Raw genomic sequence first — 13,486 nt, 5'->3', positions numbered from 1 at the left:
CATATACAACTGGATTTTAATTGTGTTATTTACAGAGGGGCCAAAGCACTCATCTAAAGTTAAAGGTGCTCTGGTTTTAATGTGCACTTTCACAGCCCTATGAAAACAACCATTATATACACTGTAAACACCACAGGGCATGAAAATAATTTCCAATCACAAACATCAATCTCACAGGATCAAGCATTAAAGGTCTAAGGTAAGGTGCCTTTTTCTTTTTTGGCATATTTTTCATCCAAGGGTCTTACTACTCTTTTCATAGAACACTATTCACTTATTTTATAGGGTGCCAGTGCTGGAAACATTTCTAGAACCCTGTTTGGGGACTGCCTGCCTAGACTGCAGTGGACTCCTCTGGAATGTCTTTGATGGTGGCAAGTCTTCATCCTTTGAGGTTGGATTTGATGAAGGAAAACAGTATTCACAGCCAAGTAAATCAAGCTATGGGATACCACCACCTTTGGATCAAATGTTGAGACACCATTATAAAACCTCACAAGACCGGTCTTCTTGTACAGCTGGTAAATTGAGTTTAAAAAATGCCTGAGCAATGGCAGTCCTGATGAAGTACAGATTCTCCTACAGTGGTAAGTGAGAGGCAATACTCACTTGACGATTTATCCAGGTGTTTTTGTGGGTTATTTTGTTGTTAAATTACCTCTCACCTGGATTTTAGTATTCCTCTTCAGTTTCAGTCCCTCTTGCTTTCTTGTGGATTGCCCGATTAAAGCCATGGCAAGCAGGGACCCAGTGATTGTCATGAAGCCCCAGCTTATAGCCAGGACAGCCCATCTGAGACCGATGGCAGCACATCCAGTACCCAGGCCCATAGGGTAATGCCTGGCAATAGGGCTTGGGGTGCCACTGGCAAAGGGACACATCACCTTTCACATATTTTTTCTTGCACTGCTTGCAAGGATCTTCTCTATAGCGTGGGTCTCGAACCCAGTGAGAATCTGCTGGCCTGATGTCATAGTATTCAATGATAAACTTGAAATAGCAGCAGGTACATTTAAGAGCTACTAAACCCCGAGTGGGAAGTAACCTGAATATTTTCACCATAATGTGATGGGGTAGAAATGCCATGTACTGCTGAGGCTTCAGAAGCTGCTGGATTTTAAACCTGGTCTCCAGAAAGTCATGAGATACCTGCTTCTTCCAACTGGATGCTTCAAGCACTGGTAATGTGCTTTCCACCACAGAGGTTGGTGGTATAAGTGGGTAAGCTGAAAGACCTTTCTCCTCAGATGTGTCACCCTCAGTTGCATCTTCAAGCTGGCTGGCCTCTAAAGACTCTTGTGCTGTGCTTTCATTTAACTGGGAACAGTCTAACTGGTGCTGAGAAGGTGACAACACACACACACACACACACACACACACACACACACACACACAAAAAAAAAAAAAAAAATCCCTGGAAGTGGGCTCTTCATGGGAGTTTAAACTGGAAGGCTGAGCTTTCTCTACCTTGGACACAGTGATGCTAATGCACAAAGATTCTTTTCTTCTCTGATCAGGGTTTTGGTTAGAAAGTGACACTGGCTCTTTACTCATATATTTAATAGCTTCTGTGGGTCATTCAGTAGCTTGGGGACACGTGTGAGAAGAAATCGTAATCGGTCAAGTTCATCTGTCATTTCCACATCATACCTGTTGCTGTTTTTCACAGCAGTATGTTGATCTGGTTCTAATTCTGCATTGTCTACATGGAACCTCACACCTGCTGGCAACGAGGAACAGCCCTGTGGAGCACTGTTCCAAGCCCGATCCCCCTTAGGAGAACAAGGGTCAGCTCTTGAGGGGCCACAGTCTACAGAAACAGACTGCACAGGATTTACCTGTGTGTCAGGTGCCCCCAAGATGTCTTTTCTGGTTTTGCTTTCCTCAGCCTGAGTGCCATTTGCAAGCAACACCCTACCTACATTCCGACGGAAGCTCTTATTCCGTGACAGGCTTCCCAGCTCACTCTGGCCCTGTTGCTTCAGGCACTCAGACTCCAGCCTGGCTACCATGTCGAGGATCCGAACTGGTTCACTCTGCTTCACCAACCTCAGGATTTCCCCATTCTGTGGGTTCTTCACAAGCTACTGGAGCAGAGAAGGGCTCAGGGGCAGGGAGCACACTTCTGGGTTGGCCAGAAAACCTCATGATGGCAGGTGGATTTGTGCAGTTTTTCGCACTGCTAGCCAGCAAGGCACTGGCTCTTTGTTCAAGGAAGGCAACCATCTGTATAGCTGACAGAGGCCTCCCGGCATAGAATCCTTCCCCATTGTCACTCACGTAATGCACAGAACAGTGCTCAATGCCATAGGCAAATGGCTCAGGCTGGTAGCACCTGCTGTTGACCTCCCTCATCCTTTCTAACTGTATCTTGGCTTTTTTAAGATCCCCTGATTTCTTCCTACCTTTAGTAGCTCTCCTATCGATATCCCAGGAGCTTTTCACTTTCATAGATCCTATCCTGTTGCTACACTGTTGAGCTGCAAAGAACGCAGTTTTCTCCTTGGTATTTCCAGGTTTCACAACAGCCCAGCTATCAAGTGGCCTTTCTCCTTCTTCACACTGGGGATTGTTGCAGATGGCACATTCTTTTTATCTTTAACATTCAAGTCACTTTCTACAGGACTCTTCCCACTCATGCTGCACAGAAAATTTGGAGAAAGGACCCCAAACCGTTTTCGAAATGATGCTTTCCCAAGAAGGGTTGAAGCAAAGACACTTGGTTTCATGTAGCTAGCATTGCTTTTTTCATCATTTACAGCCTTTTGGTGACTCATAGGAGTTCTTGGAGTATCCTTGATGACTTCCAGAGGGCGCTCTTTCTTCTGGAGTTTCCAATATGGTTTTAGGTGCATAACAGAGACCCTGCCCTCCTGCCCCGGCCGGGGCCTGGCCCAGGGCTGCAGCGGCCCAATGCAGTGGTGGCGGCAGGCCTGGCTCACTCCGCACAGCTGATGGGGACGGAGCACCTATAGTGTATTTTAATATAATTTTGTATTTAAGTCAATCAATTACTTAATTTGAATCTTATTAATGTATCTTTAAGTTTTTTATATTGTTTTTTGGTTAGGGTTAGGGTTGGAATTAGTGTTAGGGTTGGAATTAGGGTTAGGGTGAGGGTGGGTTGGAATTAGGGTTAGGGTTAGGGTTTCTTTAAGTGTTTTAAGAAAAATCTATTTATAGCCATAAAAAGGTATTTTTCTCAGAACAGTAAAAATATAAACAATACTGCAGAAAACATTCTTATTTAATAATATTTTCTTCAAATGTAACAAGATGAATATGCCTTTTCCCTTCCATTATCTATAAAAGACATTCAAAGACATTTTCATTTCACTACACCATGGATAACAGAAGTAGCTTAACCCAGTAAATTTGTAAACTACTTGGAAGAGAAGATTCTTATGGCAGAAAGGATAGCATCCACACGGGGCAGGTGAACAGGTGCATGTATTTAAATATTCATGCTGCTATTCAAGCTCACAGAGTCATAAAATAAGTTTTACATTTATTAACTATGGATCTCAAAAAGAAAATCTCAAACAATTCTACAATGTCTTATTTAGAAAAGGTTAGTCAAGGGCCAGGTGTGGTTGTGCACACTTATAATCCCAGTACTTGGGAGGCTGAGACAGGAGGATCCAGGTTTGTGACCAGCCTCAGCTACTTAATGAGATCCTCCGCAACTTAGTGAGACCCTGTTTTAAAATAAAGAATAGAGAAAAATCAGGCTGGTAATGTAGCTCTGAGGTAGGATGCCCCTGGGTTCAATCTCTACCAACACACACACACACACACACACACACACACACACACACACACACACTAAAGAAAAAGAAAAGGTTAATCGATGTCAATATAAAGAATGATTTTGGTAAAGTTACTTTCCTGCAAGAAATCTTAATACTTTATGTAATTTAATAATAAATTTATAATTGTAAAATCAACAAGAGTACCCTGGGTCCTACCCCTTTATGTGCTCCATTGATTTGTGTTATATTGCATTGCAAAAACAACAAATATACTCAAGTCTATTCATTAAAAATGAAGGTCGAGATCTCTTCAAAGCTGAGCATGGTGGTGAACACCTGTAATCCCTGTATTTGGGAGGCTGAAACAAAAGGATCACAGATTCAAGGTCAGCCTCAGCAAGTAGTGAGACTCTCATCAACCTAGAAAAACCGTTTCCAAACAGAAAATAAAATCGGAATGAAGGGGTAGCTCAAAGGTAGAAGGCCTCTGGCTTCAATCTCCAGTACCTCAAAAAATCGCTTAAATAATTTTTCAAGGACATGCTTTTCTTGTATTTGTAGCATCTTGCAACATTATGACATTAATTACTCCCAAAGACATCAAAGAACAATTAAAAACTTTGAGTCATTTTAAGTCTTTTAAAATACTAAGCTACAATTTGCTAGTTGTTTTAGTATTATTTATTTGTTCTAACAATTAAGTATACAAATTAAAACATCATTGTCAAAACTAACTCCTTTGATATTCAGTCATAATTATAAAGATCCCAATGTTTAATACTTGGGGCTTGCTTATCAATTCAGTATCCCTTTTTCACACCTTCAAAATCAAGTTTTTAAACTTTTACATTTGATTTCAGAACAGAGTTAAGTGCATAAGAAAAACTGATAAACCAATGACAGAAATAGTTTAATAATGTGCTTTCTGTGCTTCTTTAACATGCAGTGTGTCTGCAGGTTTCCCCTCTCCTGATGTGTGAAACAAGAATTTTCTATAATATAAGCTTGACATATGCTCTGTGATTAGACTCTGTGAAAAGGAGGTTCAGATAAATATTAAAGAACATCATAGTCAAAACCAAGTGCCATACAGAATATTGGTGCTATTTCATACAAGTTAAATAACTATGCCAAAAGAAATTGCAACTGTTTTTATTTGGAAATTACAGTTGCCTAGGATTTTTTAGAACCAAGTAGAAAAGAGAGATAGAAATAGGAATAAAGCATTGTAAACCTAATTAGCACAGAAAATAAATGTTAATCAGAATTAAATTTTGACTGTGTGCCTGAAAAGATGAAGGTCCAATCTAATATCAAAGTGTTATTTGACTGTTTTCCACTGGGGTCTACAGTAGCAGAATTATTGAAGAGTCACACAGTGGTCTACTGGTTGGTACTAGGCATGCACCCAATGGGTGTTCAATATGTTCTAATTGTTACTGCTGTTCCAGTACTCTAAGGCAGCCTGGGAACATTGTGTAATCAATGGGAGAAGAATACAAATTACATTAGTGGATTTCTTTTATTTCCTCTGGGTTAAGTTGGCAAAGAGTAAATAGAGTGGATACCCACCGGCTCAGCATTGATAAGAGAGAACTTTAAGACAGCATGTACAAAATTTCTACCACATGCTCCAGGAGCTACAACTCTTCCTTCTACTTTTGCCTAAAATAAGCAAAACCTGCCTTCAAGGACACAGATGAATCGGAGCTTCTATTCTATTTTCTCTGATAATTCATGGCAGACCTCAAAAATTTAAACAAACAGAAGAAAAAAGTGTCAGTCAACATTCTTGATGTTAAGGTTCAAAAGGCCTGATAATGCAACTTTGAGGAAGAAAGATTTACTTGCTGATAGTTTTTTGAAGATTTGGGCTTCAGTCCATGTGAGACTGGGGTCTATGTATGGCATAGTGTCAGGAAGCAAAAAGAGAGAGCACCAGAGCTCTGCTCCTCACACCACAGGGCAGGAAGCTGAGAGACCCAGCAAGCAAGGGAATTCAAAGACACAAACACCATCCCTGAGGCCACGCCCCAACTGCCTAAGTTACCACTCAGATGAATACACTACAGTGATGAAAGGAAGAAAGAAAGGCAGGCAAACAAAGAATATTCTTTCTACCTGAGTAGCTCAGACAGGAGGATGGCAGGTTCAAAGCCAGCGTCAGCAACTTAGTAAGGCTCTCAGCAACCTTGTGAGACTCTGTTTCCAAATAAAAAATAACAATATAGGGCTGGTGGTGTAGCTTAGAGGTAGAATGTTCCTGGGTTCAATCCTCAGTAAAAAAAAAATACAAAAATAAAACAAAACAACAACAAAAAAGCATTTTTAAAATCTCATTTTCTTTTTGGAGAGGGATGCTGTTAGCTATAGTGCGGAGCAGTAATTTTCCATTTCTGTGTATATTGTTTATACTCCTAGCTCTGCCCCTGACAGCACGAGTTCCTGTGAAAGTCAAAACAGCATGTAAACATTTTTAAATATACCTAGGTTGATGTTATCTCCTAACTTCAGAACTACTAAAGGACTTTGTATCTTATGGAGCACTTGTTAAATTAAAAGTATACCAGGGATTTAATGCAAACTCCACCAGTGGTTTTCAGCTTTGTAAATTGGAAGCATCCAGAAAGCTTTTGAAATTCTCAATAGGCAGAATGTGAGTGTACAGTAAGTAAAGCAGTGTGTGAGTGTGTAACACGCATTAATGTTTTTAAAGATCCCCTTCTCCAAGTCTATGATTTTAATACTCTAAGCCACTATACTGAACTCCCCTCCTGCTGTAAACCTTTAAAACAATTGTGTTGATTTAACAACCAAGGCAAAACTAAAACTACAGTACCCTCCCATCTGAGGGCCTGGTACTAAAAGTGTAATATGAGAAATCAAAGATGTTAACCATTTATGGATATATATATATATATATATATATATATATATATATATACACACACACACATATATATCAGTATTATGCTGTCTTACATATATATATATATATATATATATATATATATATATAATCTCAATAATCAATGCCACCCTTCAAAACACAATCATCGTTCCTGTTTTAAAAATGTTTTAATGAGGAAACTGAGGGTGTGATCATTGAATCAATCAACGGTTCAGATCACAAACCTGAAGCTTCCTATCTCTTTTTCTTTCAGAACATGAGGCAGCATTGCCAAGGAATATTTTCATGGCATGAACTCCAGCAGGATCTGGGACCAGAACCGGCCTAGGGAGACTTGTTTCCCTAAGAGAGAAAGAGAGAGTAAGAGAAGAGGAGCAGGCTATGACAAGTTTTTTGCTTGTATCAACAACTCTGAATTTTTAACAGGTGTGCACAGTCAAGTTAAGACATACTAGGCAGTAAAACATAAAATATTAAGACAGGAATGTGAGCTCTTTAAAGTTCATGAATGTAACATTTAGAATTGTATGTAGGGGAGGGATCATATAGAAATAAGTAGTGCCACTTTAATTTTTTGGTAATGGCCATATAGAGCCAAAGCTTATAATATGCAAAACATGGCCCAAAACAAGATGGAACTCCTAAATAAAAATAACTTCTTAAAGTTTCTAATGTTCTTTTCTTCAAATGAAAAAGACATGTACATGATATATGTAATGCTGACAATGGTCAAAATAGAAAATGAAATATTAAGGGAATGAATCACTGGGAATATAAAGTCCCTGATTAGAGTAGCTTTAAACACTATAAATATATATTTAATGTTCATCCATTTTATTGAAGCAAAGGGGAAATGATGTGCAGAGAAAGGAGGAATAAAGAATCATATCATTCACCCACATAAATGAAAGTGAAAAATCCACAGAAAACTTTTAATTAAGTCACTGTGGAATATCACCTCACAATACAAGATGCAGTCTGCTTCTTTGTTAATTATAACAGGAAATTAAATGTGATATTTCATTTTTTGGATTATATGTGCTTTATACTTAAAGAATGCTTTATTTTACTTTTCTAACATGTACAAAATTATATTATAATATGCCCCGGCAAGTGCCACAATCTATTTTAAATGCATGCAGTTTAAGGAGAATATGATTAAAAATAAAAACTGCTGATATTTTCTGAAGCACAAGCCAAGAAAATTATATTTCACTATTTAGCTTTTATTTCCTTGTTTTTCTACAAAATTTTGAGAATAATATAAATAAAATTTATAGAATTTAAAACTATAAATAAAATTATGGGCTTTATATTATGCAATAAGCATTTGTTTAATATTTTTATCATATCTATAAGAGTTGAAATGGCCAAGAGTTTAAATTTCTAGATACATATTTTGCTTAACTTAAAATATTTTAAGCAACAGATTCTAAATATCTACAAGACAGTTGTTGGGAAAATAAATGACCTACAAGGATCAGCTACTGGGTTGGTAATCAAATCGGTAATATCATGTCTTGAAAAAGAATCATGGGGCTGCATACTAAATACCTGACATTATTTTTCCTACTCCCAAAGAGAATATGACTTTCCCCTGCAAAACATTTAAATTGTAGTTTGTATCCAATGCTCTCAGACTCTCAAATTGTTTAAGACTTTAAAATTTAATCAAGGGATTTCTTAATGGAAGCTAGGAAGAGCAACATCAGAAATACATTTGACAAAAGGGTAACAAATTTCTACTTAATTATTTACAATGGCCGTATACAGCTACACAGAGACAGAAAAGTAGTCAGACTCCTGTGCATCAAACTCAGCCGTCTGAAAGAACAAGGGCATCAGTTCGCCCTCACACCATGCAAACAGTCAAGATTGCATCTTGTTGATCTTGATGAAATTACAAGACTAGGATCTGAAGCAGTGTGCTGATTATTTATGGCCACAAGTCAGTCTGAGTTGAAGGTTTTCAGAGTACACAGAACCTACTTGTCTTTTACATGCATCTCATTTTGTCAGCTGAAACATATTTTTCATCATTGCTAAAAGTCACTACATTTTTACTTTTCTCTGTTGTGCTCTCTCTGTATCTCTTTCTCTTTATTCCAGAATAAAGCAGACATGCTTTCCACTAAGCCTGATATTAAAACAAAGCTCAATAAGAAATGATAGATTTAAAACCTTTTTCCTACTAAATTTAGGTCAGAGGTTTACATATATATATATATATATGCTAAGTATATATATATATATATATATATATATATATATATATATATGTATACTTAGCAATTTGGTGAGATAGAATAATGATGTAATCAAATATTTTGTTTTGTTCCTAGAGAAAAAAAAAATTCTTATCTATCATACTTTGGCTTAGGCATTTTTGTGGGTTTTTTATCCACAAATAATTGTCCAGGGGTTTTGTTACTTAGAAATAAAGATGCACTTTCAGAACACTTTGAAACTTTCTTTGAAACCATCTTTGAAATGTTCAATATATATTTCCTAGCCTTTATATTTTGAAATTTCAAGTGGCAATATACATTAAATTAAAAAAAATTTCATTGAGGTTATTTGGCTCTTTTTTCAAGGAATGTCAGTGTGAATAAATTAATAGACCTCTGAGGAATTCTGTTTCTTGAAGAAATACTATCAACTTATTACAATTAAAAGACAAAAGCCAGGCGTGATGGTGTGCACCTGCAATCCCAGTACTTGGAAGGCTAAACAAGAGAATTGCAGATACAAAAACAGGCTTAGGCAACAGAGTGCGCCCCTCAGCAACTTTTTGAGAACCTGAATCAAAGGATAAAAATAAAAATAAAAAGAGATGAGGATGTAGCTTGGAGGTAGCATACATCTGGATTCTCAGTACCAAAAATGTAAAAATAAAACAAAAAAGACAAAAAATGAGTAAATCCAAGTGGGGTGTGAAGTTTCATACCGGTAATATAAGCTACTCACAAGGCTAAAAAAATATGTTGAATAAATCCTTTGTCATATATATATTTGTATATATATGAGTTAAATCATTATATATACATATATATACACATATATATGTATACACATATATATGTATCCTATAACATATATATATATACATATATATATACACACATATATGTATATATATATACATATATATACATACATATATATACATATATATACATATATATGTATATACATATATATATATACACATATATATGTATATATATATATATGTTATAGGATTTAACTGAATAAGGAAAGCTATTTGAATCTCCAAGTCCTACAATTAATGTGCAGTTAGATGCTTATAATGTTTAAAATGCCTCAGTATATCTTTAATCTTGCTTTATATTTTTTAGCAGTTTTAGTGTGTGTGTGTGTGTGTGTGTGTGTGTGTGTGTGTGTGTGTGTGTGTGTTACTATGAATGGAACCCAGGGTCATTCTACCTCTGAGCTACAACCCCAGCCAAATATTTATTCATTATTTTGAAACAGGGTCTCATAAATTGCAGAGGACTTCACTAAGTAGCTGAGGCTGTCTGAGAACCCAAATCCTCCTGTCTCAGTCTCCCAAGTACTGGGATTACAAGTGTGTGCCACCATGCCCAGCTTTTTTTTTTTTTTAGCACTTTTAAGCACTAAATCTAACAAATCTTGTGTCATATTAAAACAAGATGATTTTGACAACTTACTTAGTTTAGTAATATATGAAATATAACATCCTGGATGTGGTGGTGATTTTTGGTGAGCACCACCTATAATCCCAGTACTTGGGAGGCTGGAACCAGATGATGGCAGATTCAAGACCAACATTAGCAACATAGTAAGACCTGAGTTCTATTCCTAGTACTGAAAAAAAATTCTGTAGTTGTAAAATCAGTCTTAGAAGGAATCATATGAATCATAATATCCCATCTAATCATACTTTACCATATCCTGCATAAAATATTAAGTCATTAAGACACTAAATATAAAAATATAACTGAGATCAAAAACTCAAACCCCTTATACTGCTTATTATATATCTTGGATTACTTACAAGACTTAACATATTATAGCAAAAGTAATAGAGATTTCCCTAGGGTCACCTTATCTCTTGATTGCAAATAGGGCAACCTAACTGAGGGGATGGGAGGGGGGAAGAGGGAAACTCTCTAAACCACATGATGTACTTAGTCAAACATATCAAAGTCAGTCACTAAGCTAAGCATAGAAAGAAGGGATGGAAAGGGACTGGAGTGGGGATTGGGTAAGGGCTAATTGGGTGATGTGTGCATATATGTCTCCACCATCTTTTATCTCATTAAGATATATGACTAGAATGCACCAATAAAGTTTTTTTTAAAAAAAAACAAATGTCTATGAATTAGAAATATTGAATTTCTCAAATTCCTTGATGTGTTTTACTACTGATCTTGGTTCATTGTAAAGTTTTATACTAGAATTAGCATCCTATATACCAATAGCATTTAAAATAATAATTAATCACTTTTTAAACCCAAGTTAATTTGAAGCAGCCAGAATTAATTTAAAATATTTTTACTTCCCTTTGTCCCATCAACCATTTCAGAAAACCCTTCTTTTTTGCCTTTGGGAACTTACTTCTTTAGCAAATATGAGAGAGAACAGACATAGATGATTGAGAAATATTCATATTTAAGATAATTTTTATCTACTTCCATGAGAACCCCTAGGCCTTAGGTTATTCCAGAAACCCTCAGGGACTTACATTAGAATGAATGGTAGTGACTTATTTTAAAAAAAAATCCACATACCCAGAAATAATAGTAAAAGAAGCATCCATGTACAGAGTCTGAGACCAGATCCTATTTGCATGATAGCATGAGTCTTCTGGGTCAGACACAAATGACCTATTATCCTCTTATACACCCAGAAACAAGCAATATATCAGTATCCCTTGCACCCTAAATTCCAGAAGTAGAAGCAGGGCTTAGGTGGACTCCTACACATTGTATATATCACTGCTAAGGAACCTTGAACTTAGGTAAACCCAATCTTTCTAAAGTGGCTGCTAGCTAATCTATCCATACTTTGTATACTTGGAGGAAAATATTTTTTCTTCTAAATTGGTCATCAAACAAAGTTGTCTTCTACTACTGCTGTCATCCAAGGCTATTTGCTATATAAACATCCTTGGAATTGATATAGCCCAGAAGCAGATACAAGTACAGAAATGAACTGCCATGGAGAATTGTCTCCCCCAAATTAATATTCATTGTTTCATTGTACCAATAGGATTTCAAAACTAGTAGAAACAGCTACACTACTCTTCCAAAGAAAGCCAAACTCTCCACATGTTCTTGCAACTATGGATTATGGAAGCTTTCTTTTGAGTTTATCTGAATTTTTGTGGTTGCCACTCTTGTGGCAATGACAGGATAAGCAAAACTATTAGGTAAATATTCTATTTGAAACATTCACCCATTTTTGCATACAATTTAACCCAGTTATAGTTAAATCTGACTGAACAGTTCTAGAAATTAGTAGCTTTGTTTTCAATAAATATTTTTATTCTGTATCTCAGGAGTACATGTTGTAATCTGAGCTTTAGATCCATGTGCTCATTTCCATGTTCTGTGGTATTCAACCAAAGGTCACAAAGTGGGGAGAATATCTTTACTCACAGGAAAATTAAACTATTCGGTAATGTACAAATTTATCTTGCCTGGAACTGTTAGAGTCTGTCTGATATTTTGTGCAAAACCCGCTTTCATTTTTTAATTTGCATTCTATATGATCAGATTTTACTTTAAAAGTAAGTGTGGGCATGATAAACAGGTAAAAATGTTTTTATATGTTAGGAAAATTTGTTTTTACTTAATCCACAAAGGACCAATTAACATAAATTTATTTGAATTCCAAATAGGACTAAAAAGCATGACTTAAGATAGAAGTAGAGAAAAATTATTAACAAATGAATCAGAAGATAATGCCATGGTGAGGAAATATTTGAAAATATGCAAAGTCTTGTACATAAAAATTATATTTAAGAGCATAAGGAAACAATTCTTCACACTGTTAATTTGGCTAAATTTTAATGTATAAGAATATGAAATCATGCATACTTGTACTGCCCGGTATTTCTCAAACATTGCCTGTGTGTTTACAAATTGGTGTAAATATTCTGGAAAAAATATAGTGATATAAATTGAACAAGTAGATTCCTTGTACATTTGTCCAGGAAACATAAAAAGAACACCATAGTCGGGCATGGTGGCACACACTTGTAATCTCAGGGTTTGGGAGGCAGAGATCGGAGGATTGGGGTTCACAGACAGCCTCAGCCACTTAGAGTCCCTTCACAACTCAGTGAGACTCAGTTTCAAAAAATAAAAAGACTAAAAAATAGGGCTGGGAGTATAGCTCGAAGGTAGAATGCACCTGGGTTCCATCTCCAATACCACAAAAAAAAAAAAAAGCAAACAAACAAAACAAAAAACACTATAGCAGAATTACTTTAAATTCTGTAAGGATGAAAACACCTAATGTCCAACAAAGAATGACTAAGTGAATATTCATAGAATGAATACTGTGCACAAGTGAAAAAGATTGTTGTATAGTATTGAACATCAAAATTGTCCAGAAAAAAAATACAGTATAAATTTTCTTTGGAAGACAGAGAAAAACATTGCAAGTTAAAGAACACATGCTTGTAATCCCAGCATTCAGGAGAGTGAGACAGGAGGATCACGGTTCGCAGCCAGTCTCAGCTACTTAGTGAAGTCCTTTGCAAATCAGTGAGACCCTGTTTCAAAATAAAGAATAGAGCCGGGCATGGAGGTACATGCTTGTAATCCCAGCA

At 36.3% G+C, this 13,486-nt stretch overlaps 1 pseudogene across 1 annotated transcript; it reads right to left on the bottom strand.

Moving 5' to 3' along the window:
* Positions 1-672: 672 nt before the first annotated feature.
* LOC308258855 (F-box only protein 34-like) lies at positions 673-2,855 on the bottom strand (annotated as a pseudogene). Its single transcript has 2 exons — positions 1,408-2,855; positions 673-1,350 (listed from the first exon to the last, which is right to left on the bottom strand). The product of its transcript is annotated as an F-box only protein 34-like (transcript).
* Positions 2,856-13,486: the final 10,631 nt, after the last annotated feature.

The sequence above is a fragment of the Muscardinus avellanarius genome, assembly GCF_963383645.1.
Source record: "Muscardinus avellanarius genome assembly, chromosome: 2".
In the NCBI taxonomy this organism is placed as follows: domain Eukaryota; kingdom Metazoa; phylum Chordata; class Mammalia; order Rodentia; family Gliridae; genus Muscardinus; species Muscardinus avellanarius.
Note: the sequence above shows the minus strand (reverse complement) of the source record. Positions and strands in the feature narration are given on the sequence as shown.